The following is a 13048-nucleotide window of genomic DNA, read 5'->3' on the forward strand; positions in this document are numbered from 1 at the left end:
GGATGGAGGGCATTTACCATTTTCCACATTTTATAAATGTAAACAATAAAACCCAAAAAGATAAGGAATTATGATGAATATTAACTAAAGAGCAGAGAGTGAGCTGAAGCCTCAAAATCATTTTATTCTAATCCCAAGTCAGTGTGCTTCTAGTGAATTTTGTTTTGTCCCAAAAACCATCCAGAATCATTTTCTTGCTTACTTGTCCCTTGTCCCTACCTGCATGTAAACCCATACCACCAAACTCAGGACCAGGTGTGGCATCTATCCCCTCAAGTGGTTGATCAGAGATGTCATGCAAAACCTCCAAAACCATGCAGTTACCATCATAACTCTTGCTTGCCTACCAGAACTAGATGGGAAAGCCCTATTGCTGATGACACAACATACTCATCACAGGATATGGAAAAATCAAGTCAGTACTCAGTACTCACCAGGAAGCTTCCTCCCTGCTAGCTATCTCTCATAGTACTGGAATGTGTTAGAGGGCTGCTGGTGGGCAGAGGAGTCATCAACAGGCTTACCCAGCTATAAGCTCCAACAATGACGCGTATAGCAAATTATGCTCAGGAGTGCAAGAAAGGACAAGAAGGGAAAGTCAACTGCTTTCTGCTTAGATGTAAGCAGAAAGATGTAAGCACTGCACAGGCAGTCACACATACATGGCACTGTAAATAAAACTAAAAACCCATAGCTGAAAAGCTCATAGGCACCAGGAATGAGCCTACTACTATTATTTTGCTAAATCACCATAATATCAAATTGCCTTCTGATTTAGTATATTCCTACCCGTAGATTCATATAGCTCTCAAAACTTATCAGGGAAATTTCTTTGTCATTAGAATGTGGTTAACATAGAAACCCACAATTGATTCAACTGCAAATGGGACTTGAGGAGGGCTCAACCACAAGTGGGACATCTGTACCACATTCCCTCCCAAGGCACAGGAACTACCTTGAAAGAATAGGGAGAAATATTCCAAGGGGCCAAAGATCTGGGAGGACCAAGGCAACACAGGGTCTTCTAGACCTGAGATCACTATGCTCTCAAAATCCCAGCAGCTATGGTTCCCTCCCCAAAACCTGCACAAGATGAAGACAGCCAACATTCTAGCATGGAGTGGTAAGAGGGCTGGTTCACCAGCTCTCACATGTAGCTGAGCTATGGACAGTTGATGCTTTTGGAACAAAAGAGAATCAGTTTCCTTTAAAGGTGTGACTTGTGAAGGTCCACAACACTCCTCATCCCCACACATATATAGATAGAACAAAATGGACTTGATGGGTTATTACATTTTAAAAAGAGAACAGAAAGTTGGAGGAGTAAGTGGGGTGAATCTGTAGGGAATTAAGAGTATGAAATTCTCCAAAAAATATTTATATTAAAAAGTAAAATTAGAAGATTGATCCATCTTTTATGGATCAAAGGAATTTGTGTAAATTTATCAAAACATAAACTATACATATTATGTGTAAGTACATAGCCATGGTATCCTAGTTAGCTTTTTGTCAACTTTACACATGCCAGGGTCATCTGGGAGAAAGAACTTCAATGAAGGAGAAGTCCCTCCCCTAGCCTGGCAAGTGTGTGGGGCATATCTTGATTTTGATTGATTTGGGAGCTCAGCCTATTGGAGGCAGTATCACCTGGGGCAGGTAGTCCTGGGTCATATAAGAAAGTAAGCTGAGCAAGCCAATAAGCAGTGTTCTTCAAGCATTCTGCTTTAGTTCATGACTCCAGATTTCTGCCTCCTGAGTTCCTGACTTCCCTCAGTGGTAGAGTCTGAGTTCAGAAACACAAGAAACAATCCCTTTCCTTCCCAAGTTTGGTCATGATATGTCAAAGCAATAGGAAGCAAACTAGAGCGTATAGATTTATAATAAAATATCAAAGAGGGGAAAGGGTGGTACTTTTGAGGAATAAATACAGTTTTTCATAGTTTTTGTTAAGGAAGCCAAAGCTTAGGTGCACTTGAACAGATTTTGTTCTAATTTCTCCTGAAACATACTATCATAAATGCTCCCTTTTCCAGAAAGGAGACATCTTTTTGGCTCCATTTGTTTAAAGGAAAATACCTATTTCCTAAACAGGGTGTGGTAGTACATGCCTTGAATCCTCAGCACTGGCAAGACCCAGCCAGGAGGGTCACAAGTTCATGAGAAGTTTGAGAGCAGCTGAATGGCTTATCTAGACCCTGTCAAGAAGGCTAGGGAATCAGAACACTAACGAGAGAGGGGTACAGATTTGCTACATTAGACATGTTATCTCCCCAAATAATATTCCTCTGAAGATACATTAACAATCTGATATGGATATGAGTAATATTCATTTGAGGCAAGATTAATCACTTTCTACTTTCTAGAATACACAACATTTCTAGACTTGCTCTTGTCAGTAGAATTTAAAAGCACAATTTAAAATTTATTTTAGCATAAGAGACATCCAGTAGATGCCTACTGGTAATTATTAAGTTGAAACTGTCTCTTGGCAATTCAGAGAAGTATGTTATTAAAAGGCACATTGTGAATCTCTGTTTATACTCTGAAAACACTCATGCTCTTGAAATATACGAGACTCCTGGTTAAAAGCAAAAAAAAAAAAAAAGTGTTTTTAACAAAAGTGTTATTAAGTAAAAGGCAGGCAGTAACTGTAAGCTAGTCATACACAGAGATCAGAGGGCATGCTCAATGCCTGCCCATGACCAGTTGCTTGCAAGTACAGCATTTAAGTGGTTTTGTTGGCCAGGAATGGTAGTGCATACCTTTAATCGTGGCACTGAAATGACAGAAGCAGCCCAGTCTCCATGAATTCAAGGCTAGCCTCCACAGAGTTCCTGTTCAGCTTCGGCTACATAATGAGATCCTGGTTTTTGTCGTTTGTTGGTTTGTTTTTCTGAGACAAGGTCTTACTATGTAGATCTGTCTGTTCTGGAACTCACTATGTCTACCAGGCTGACCTTTTACTCACAGAGATCTGCCTGCTTCTGCTTCCTGAATGCTGGGATTAAAGACATGGTGGATCACCATGCCCTGTGAGACCATTTTAAAATATAATAAGAGCGGGAAAGTGGTGGTGCACACCTTTAATTCCAGCACTTGGGAGGCAGAGGCAGGCAGATTTCTGAGTTCGAGGCCAGCCTGGTCTACAGAGTGAGTTCCGGGACAGCCAGGGATACACAGAGAAACCCTGTCTCCAAAAACCAAACATATATACATACGAGTGTGTGTGTAATAAATTTTAAAAGTTGTTTTTATTGAATTCCAAGTCTTAACACAGCTATCTTGCTATAGCAGGATGTCATATGTCATGGACTTTATAGAGAAAACAAATGTATAGTTCTTATAGTTCTAGAGCCTTAAGAGTCCAGTATCAAGGTGGCAGTTTCTGATGAAGACCTTCTTTCTACACACTCCAACATGTGGGAAGAGTAGATAAAATAAATGGGAACATAAAGGGCAAGACCTGTGTGCTGAGGGGAGGGATGACACAAACCTTCAACCCTACCACTCCAGAGGGTAAGGCAGTCAGATCTCTAGTTCAAGGCCAGCCTAGTCTACACAGCAAGCATTAGGCCAGGCAAGGATACAGAAAGGGAAGGAAGGAAGGAATGGAGGGAGGGGAAAAGGGAGGAATGGAAGGATGAAAGACAGAAGACAGAAGGGAAAGGAAGAGAAGGGAAGGGAAGGGAAGGGAAGGGAAGGGACCGGAGGAAGGTAGGGCAGACCTCACTTTTATGACAGCCCACCATCACAGAAGCTAACACAGTGTCATAAATACATCAGTCCATACTTGAGAGTAGAGCCCTTATAAGCTGATCAACTGTTATAAGGATTAAGTCTTTAACATACAGTCCATTTTGAAATAAATTTCACAATTCCGAATTGCAAAAAGAAAAAAAGAAAAAAAAAACTCGGACTTTGTTTGAAAACTGAAGTACTGGAGTTCTGAGTAGATATAAAACAAACAGACATTAAAACCTGTTTAAGAAGAAAATGTAAGTTAAAGAAAAATAGTTTGGCATCGGTATCTAGTCTGAATGGAGTGGAAAAACATAAAGAGAAATAGAAGTCTCTCAGCCCTCTCGGCTGGTGATGCTGAAGACAATCCATCCTAATGTTCAGTTGGCTCTGCAGCTGGATAAACATTGTTTTAAATGCTCGCTCTTCTATGTATCAGCTAGCCTCTTTAGGCACGTCACTTGCTAGTTCTGAACCTCAAGTTTCTCATGAAATGAGAATGGAAACATTATCCACATGCTGGAAATTTAAGTGAGTGAGTTAGTATATAAAAAAACACATAGTGTATGGCAACACTTGACTTTTCCTTAGTGTTATTATGATTATTGAGAACAGTGGCCATGCACGTAATAAGTAAAAAAGAAAAGCTAAGTTTAAAGAAAAAAATTATTAAAGGATTGTAAATGACTCCAGACTTTCTTATGATCACCCAAACTGTGCTGTTTTAAAAGGAGATAAAACATAAAAACGTGTGATCTAAACCTCTCTCCAATATATGTATGTCCTGCAATCCACTAAGGGCAGAATCTAATCAGGACCAAGCTCTGGATCCTTCAGATGTAACAAAATTGTATATTCAAGCTGCCGGTTCTAGTAGATATACTCCTTGTCTGAGTAACCGAGTAACCAGAGGCCACCACTGATGAGTATCATTGAGGAATCAAAGTTTAATTCTACTTCAGAAATTGTATTTTGCTGGGTGGTGGTGGCGCATGCCTTTAATCCCAGCATTTGGGAGGCAGAGGCAGGTGGATTTCTGAGTTCAAGGCCAGCCTGATCTACAAAATGAGTTCCAGGACAGCCAGGGCTACACAGAGAAACCCTGTCTTGAAAAATCCAAGAAACTCCTTACTCCAAACAGAAATTGTATTTTATTAACTTGGTTGCTTTACATTTGACTGTAATGGAGTATGAATGGTTTCCTGTGGCTTGTGATCACGACCTTAAACAGCAAGTTACATCCAAGAAAGACAGTGTTAAGGATGCAAAGGGACCCTAAGATGCACATGCACTGTGTATCGCTGGGGACCATGAGGACTGAGGATACATATAGGAATTCTCCAAAAATAGATTAGAACAGCAGCTGAAGCCATGATCATTTTAGGGTTAGAGAGTCTGGTTCCTCCCTCTATGAAGCTATTTATAAAACATACTCCCAATGTTCAGTAGTTATTTTAACTTTGAGAGATAAATAAAGCAAATATACCAAGGAGCAAGGAAATAGATGGGAGAGACTGAAGACTAGCTACGGCATCATCCATTTATCTTCTTCTGCTGTACCAATAACAAGGAGAGAAGTCTGGATGTTCTAGAACCCTGTTTGCCTATGTACTCTGGGCTATGAGTGTATTCTAGTCGTGCTTACAGCTCCATTTCTAAACCCTCTCTAGGCTCTATCAAACCCTCATAGGTCTCTGATGTGTAAGAATTAAGCCCAAGGCTAAACATTAGTTCATTTTTATTCTGTCTTGAGTTTGCTGGTAAGAGATACTCAGGTATGTATCTGCATGCAGGGAAAATTGCAAAAGCAGACATTTTTTTGATGCCATGTTCACTAGAAAATGATATATATGAGAAAGAGGGGGGACAAAATTTGTCAAACAAAGATATAGATCTACATCTAACAAAATACTCAAAATTTTTGTTCCCCCACCCACCCAAAAGAATTCACATTTTTAAAAACTTTGTTGTTGTCTTGGAAATGTTCTATAAGCTATTCTTTTTCTGCCTGTATTTGATAAACACAAAAATACTAAATAACCTCCAGATATTTTTTGTAGAATGCAATCAGTATTCAGTTCTATTCTAAAGTACACACATTTTTAAATTAAAAATTAAGTTATGCAATGATAAAATAAAGCTTAAAATGATTTAAAAACAAGTAATAATAAATGCTGGCATTTAATGCCTTGTGTCGTACACAACAAAATTCCCTAGAACCAAGAGATGATTGGTTGATCAGATGATAAAATAAGCATACAGTTTTGGAAATAAGTGGGAAGCCTTGGACATTATTTCTCCCCGTTACTTATTTTATTTTACAAAGAAAATGAAATAGAGAAATACAGTTCACTACCTAGGATCATACAAGACTGTCAGGAGAAGTTGCTATCCAATGCTATTTCTATAATCACATTTCTTTCTTTCCCAAATGAATCATGGTGTTCCAGAGTAACAATTACAGCCGCCATGCCCTTTGTATCATGAAGCGGCACCCACACAAATCAAGCCAATATTATCAGGGTGGAGACAGCCAAATGCCTCTGTGCTTGAGCCCTTCTTTCAAGGGAGAATAGATATCCTGCACAATTCCATCTTTCAATATCAAAGTACCTAGTAACATTCATTGTTAATTCACTTATCATACTTGCCATTATCAAAATCTGCAATGGAAACCTGTTCTATGCTTGTAGGTTATTGCCTACAAAGTATCTTAAATTGGTAAACTGCAACAATAACCCACGTGGCTATAAATATCCCAAAGCCCCAGAAAGGAGTAACACCTAGAATCAGGAATGTTTTACTGGATAAAAAAAGGAACCAGATTGATAATACTGATCTATTAAGATCTATGGATACACTTTTTAGAAATAGAAAAAATCATCCCATACATATGGGTCATGTGATATCTTCATACTTGGCATACTAATATTTATGTCGTTTGATGTGTTAAAATTTAGCCCCAGACTCAACATTAGTTAGTTTTTATTCTGCCTTAAGTTGAATTTGCTGACAAGAGATGCAAGAGATATGACACGAGAAATTTGTATGGGGGGGAAATGATCAGATGCCACATTCACTAGGAAATGAGAGGTGGGGGAGGGAGGGAGGGAGGGAGGGAAGGAAGGAAGGAGGGAGAGGGAGAGGCAGGGGTGGGTTAGGGTGGGGAGGCAAACTTGTGAAGTGAAGATAAAGATCTACACATTTATATAAATGCTTTGGCAGATCTCCGGAGACTTCAAGGGCTGATCTGTTCTGTTTACCAGAACAGGACTGGGCCTTTTAACTGCCACACGGGCCAGCCAGGGACTCTTGGCTTCATAAAAGAAAGAGGTGCAATTTAGATGAAGTAGATCCCCAGAATTGGAACATAAGATCTAATACTCACATCAGCTAAAACACGTTCATGCCTTGATCAGGGTGGAGTGCCGCTGCACTGGTTTTGCTGTTTGGATCAACTTGCTTTGTTTATGTAATGTTCACCTCCCTGCCATGGAATAGGCACTCCAGATTCAGGATAACTTCCTAAGATAATCTTATAAGCCAGAGGACCTACTTCTGACACCTTGGCTTTCCTCAAAGCCATAAATGATATATACTGTCTCCCTGTCCTGCCCATTTAGATTTCCCTCATTAACAGTCAATGCTTCCTGTTGTCCTGCATAGCAATCTGTGGACTATTGACTCACACCTTTCTCTCTGAGAGACCTGAGCTCCAGGGACAAAGCTCTTCTCAAACATTGAGACATGTATCAGTTTGCTATTGAGAATGAGCAGCATTTCCTAATGTGAAATATCCTGCCTCTAGGACCCAAAGATGTCCCCTGAGCAATGTCTTCTTCTTAGGGGTGGGCAACACAAGATGCAGTCAATCTTCTTTGACTTTGGAAAAGATATTCTTGCATCTCCTTGATGACTGAGCCCTCAAAAGCTTCACTCAGAAGTCTTCTAAACCTGCATCAGCCCTTCCCCTACTTAGAGCATTGCTATCCAAGGAGTTTCTCTGATGACAGGAATGTTCTGCCTCTGTTATTTCCAATATCAAACTATGAGCTATACATGGCTATTGTGCAATTGAAATGTGCTGGATTTGACTGAACTTTAGAAAGGTTTTCAATCTTAATGAATTTTAATTTAAACAGTCATATTGAGGCTGTAGGCTACAAGATTGAATATTGTAATTCTAGAGCTTGTCTGTCTCATAGAGATTCTTAATATACTGCCATAACTCTGATTAATGGGGTGTCAGCCATATGATTTCTGATGTGTATTGAGTGGAATATCCATACAGTTCAGTTCTCATTAGACTATATTATAGCTGATCACTAAAGAATCAATTTTGCATCTATACAAACTCTGAATGTGAACAGCACCTCACATGAAGAAGTGTTGTTGAGTTGGTTTAGTTTAGTTTGGTTTGGTTTGGTTTGGTTTGGTTTGGTTTGGTTTGGTTTGGTTTGGTTTGATGACAAGATCTTACGCTGTAGCTGGCTTTGAACTAATGATCTGCTTCAGCCTCCTAATTGCTGGAATTACAGCTGTATGCCACCACACCATGTGACAAAGTATGTTTAATTCTCCTTTTGGTAGGGATAAAAGTGAGTGAACCAACCAGGTCAATGGCTACATCCCACAAACCTGAGTTTGAGTTAATGAATTCTAACAAAGAATGACATCCATATGCCACCCTTAATTGAAGCTACAACTTGGCTGACTTTGTCAGGTTGAAACTACTTGTGTGAGTGTGTTTCTATGTGTTTCTATCATTTTATTTTGAGGAACAAGACAAAAAGAGGTAAAAATGTGATAGCACTCAATTTCAAATTCTCATCATAGAATTTTTTTTAAATTCATCTAGCACTCTATCAGACTCTTCTACTTGGGCATTCCCCCTGCAATAGGTCTCATCTACAAACAAAACAAGATAGAATTGTGTCCATTCTAATTATATTTGCAAGAACAGGTAAATGGCCAACAGGCATGTGTAGAGCCAGAAACCTCACGGTAAGCAGAACTGAAAGGGCAAAGAGTCTCTGACTTAGTATAGTCAATATAAAATTTCCAGCTTTACCATAGCACAGAATAGTAGATGCTCAGTAGAAACTATACACCAGTTTTAAATGTTTGATCTTATCCCAGGTAACCGACAGCCTGCTGATAAACTCTGGGGTTGCTAGCTTCAAGCAATAAGCTACAGTTCCCAGTCGCCCTCGCAAGCACAGGGATAAAGATGGATGGTTTATAGGACATTGTGTTACCCAGACATGATGCTCATCAGGTAGGAAAATTATATTCATTTGAATTATAATATTTTGATTTTAGATGAATTTATTCCTATGTAACTCCATTGAAAGTCAAGGAAACTCAGTATCAATAACTGAACCAATAGAGAATTTTTGATATATTAAGAACCAATAATGAGATCTTTATAGACAGCTGACCAATAAATGACCCACTTCACCTAGAACTGTCTTCTTCAGGTCACTGGTGGCCCTAACTACCATACTCCAAAGCCCCAGGAAGTAAATTCAAATGCCAATTGCTTGCAGTAACCTTTTAGGGAAGTGACAAGACAAATACCTGCCTATGAAGGACTAAGAAACCAAAACTGGTCAGATGGTGACATCCAATCGTGAAGCAATGGAAACAAAGGCCTCCATGGATTCCTAGAGAACTCTGGAGCTGGCACAGCCCCTAAGGAATTCTGAATTTAGGCCAGAAGTTTGGTTCTTTGAGTTGTCCTCAGTACTAACAGTCATCGGTCACTGAATGCAAGCTGTCCCTGGGGAGGAAACACAGACTTACACAAGGAGACTCCCTTTGGCAAAGGACAATGCCCAGAGAAAGAGGGTGATTCCTGGAGAGGAAATCAGCTGTTTTCCTCAGGAACCAACACTCCTAGCTGTTGACAGATGGAGTGAGCGTCTCATACAGAAAAGTTGGCACTGGGTGCACAGAAGGCCTGGAAGCCACGGGAGCCCAGCAACCACCAAAGGTCCTTTGCCTGGTTTTGCTTGAGCTCCCCTCCTAAGGCACAACAGAATGCAAGAGCAGAGAGCTGAATTCCCATGGATTGCTTTTTACTAATTATTCATATTTCCTTTTTTATAAATTTATAGTTTTTCAAATGGTATTTTTAATATAAGAAAGGGGGGTTCATAGGGATTTTTTTTTCTGATTTACACACTGATTCACTTAACCTCAAAGTTAATATCTAACTTTTGTTGTTGCTACTGCTGCTGTTGTTAAAACACTTTATTCAGAAGCATGGGGAGAGTTTGGAAAAGTCCACAGTCAGCTGTCCTCCACAGGGCAGGTCTTAGAGCTCTCCCCATCTCTAAGAGACAAAAATCTAATTTTTGTAAGCTAAGGATGTCTTCCTTTTATCACTTTGCATGTTCATAAGTTATCTTTTTTTATTTGGTTGGTTTTTGTTTTGTTTTTTGAGACAGGGTTTCTCTGCATCACCCTGGCTATCCTACAACTCACTCTGTAGACCAGGCTGGCCTCGAACTTAGAAATCCGCCTGCCTCTGCCACCACTGCCCAGCCACAAGTTATCTTAAATCTTATTTTCCAACACAGCTTTGCCAAGTATGCTATGGAATCTATTGGTTTTCTTGTTATAAGAGGTCATATCTATCCAGCTTTCAAATACAAACTGAGTGTGTGCACACAGGTGTGTTTGTAGACATAGATACATAGATCAGACAGACAGATGTGTCAACTGTTTCTCCGATGTATCTAGAGAAAAGTTCTCGGAATCCAATCTTCTGAACTACTTACTAACTACTGGAGCCAAAACAAGTTGTGGAGGAAAGGATTTATTCTGCTTACAATTCTCCATTGCTGTTTATCACCAGAGGAAGACAGGACAGGAACTCAAACAGGGCAGAAACCTGGAGGCAGGAACTGATGCAGAGGCCACAGAGGGATGCTACTTACTGGCTTGCTTCCCCTGGCTTGCTCAGCCTGCTTTCTTATAGAACCCAGGTCCATGATCCCAGGAATAAATAACACTACTCACAATGAGCTGGGCCCTCCCCTATTAATCACCAATTAAGAATATGGCCTACAGCTGTATACCTCTTATGGAGGCATTTTCTCAATTGAGGTTCCCTCCTTCCAGATGACTCTAGCTTGTGTCCAGTTGGCATAAAACTAGCCGGGACAACTTCTGTTATGCATCCCCAAGGAAAATATTTAGATCCCATCCTTAGAAGTTTCTATGTACCTCTTTAAAAAGCGACCAGCAAAATTCACAATTAGCAAGTTTTTTCTGGTATCAAGCCAAGCCCCAGCCACTGCAATTTCACACCACTTCCATGACTTGAGAGTAGCCACCAACTACTGTCTATCGACAGACATTATGTTTCATATGCTGAACTTTACTATGATGAATTTATGCCTAAGCAACCTCTGACACAATGACTGTCCCTTCCTTAGTTACTGCCTACTTTATTTAGTATTATTACTCTTTTTTGGTTTGTTTTTGTTTTTTGTTTTGTTTTGTTTTTTTTTTTCGAGACAGAGTTTCTCTGTGTAGTCTTGGCTGTCCTGGAACTCACTCCGTAGACCAGGCTGGCCTCGAACTCAGAAATCCACCTGCCTCTGCCTCCCAAGTGCTGGGATTAAAGGCATACACCACCACCACCCAGTGTAATATTACTCTTATTAATACCTTCTCTATAAACAATCTTCCAAGGAAAAAAAGTTCATTTTGTCCAATAGCATTTGATTTGGGAAGACAAATGTTTTAAGTGTTGCTAGTTCAGTAATCAATGCTTGGAAATATAACTGTTTTCTCCCAGTGGGCCAGTTCAATCTTTGGGGTATCATGAACAGATGCAAATTTCTTGATATGATCCCTCATATGGGACAATGTTCAATGGAACATGTTTCCTGGTGTTTACAAAATTAGAAGAAAGAAATGAATAGGGTTGTCAAACACATTTTTATTATATGTAGAGTTAAAAAGAATTGCCCACACAAAGACAAAACGAAGGTCTAAATTCACATTTTGAGGACCATCTAGAGGAAATGATTAGAATTCATTTTCACCTGACATGTAAAATATAAAAACACGTGCAGTGGTTTCCACAGTCTTTATAAGTTATATTTACATAGGAAGTGAGGCTATCCTATGCAGTCATATGTCAGGACACAGTTCCCACTCCTGAACCTCTGTTTAACTAACCTTAGCTTCTCATTCTCCAAGTTGCCTCCCACAAAAGACTGTAAATCTGAGAAACCCTGTGCCCTGTGCTTGTGCCTCCGTGGGATGGGGAACGGTACCTTTGTTTCTTGGTTCTATATTATTCTTAAGCACCTCCCAACTCTGACTGTTGACAGTTAGCCAATCTGTTTGATGCTGCTTCAAACTGCAAGTGTCCTCACACAGGGTCAGGAGGGCAGCTGGGCAGCTGTGCAATGCCCTTTAACAAAAATGCCTTTGTGCGCACGCCTTTGATCCCAGCACTTGGGAGGCAGAGGCAGGCAGATTTCTTAGTTCGATGCCAGCCTGGTCTACAGAGTGAGTTCCAGGACAGCCAGGGCTACACAGAGAAACCCTGTCTCAAAAAAAACAAAAAACAAAAACAAAAAAAATGCCTTTGATTCTGCCACACAGCCAGCCAGTCAAGCACAGGAAGAAAGTTCTAGACTTGGGTGACAGAGCTTTATATGTGTTAGTTTGTTTTTGTTTCAATAAGATTTGAATGTGAGTTATATTGTTCCTATTCTCCATCAAAGAATGGAAGTGTCAGAGAAATTAAACATTATGTTTGAGCCACACAGTCAGAAGGGAGCTGAGGTAGGAGTTGAATGGGTGTCCAGGATTCTACAACACAGGCATTTCCCATTATGCCCTACAGATTCTCACTCTTATGTTTTGGCAGGACACCCTAATGGTTCATAATAGGATAACTAAACTGGTTTCAGACTCTTTTATTTGCCACTTCCTAAATCATCACCTACTTAGCACCTTTGTATGTTAGTTCCATGATAGTACAACACAGTTAATGTAAGTATACAACATAAAATTAATATAAGGATAATAAGTTATAATGGAGAAAAAATTATAGAAATAATAACAGAGAAATAATTAGGATATATAAATATAATTTGGGAATATTATATTTGTGCAGTGTAGAAGATGATGTCAAATAAGCACTTTAAAAGGCCCACACTGAAAATATAACAATGTGAATGAAGAAGGGCAACACACTAGTCCAGCTGTCCTGTTTACAGTATAACAAACCTCAACTGGTCATTCATTAGAGCACCCAGGGAAACGAGGATAACAGAATATT

This window comes from Mastomys coucha, unplaced genomic scaffold (genome assembly GCF_008632895.1).
Source record: "Mastomys coucha isolate ucsf_1 unplaced genomic scaffold, UCSF_Mcou_1 pScaffold4, whole genome shotgun sequence".
In the NCBI taxonomy this organism is placed as follows: domain Eukaryota; kingdom Metazoa; phylum Chordata; class Mammalia; order Rodentia; family Muridae; genus Mastomys; species Mastomys coucha.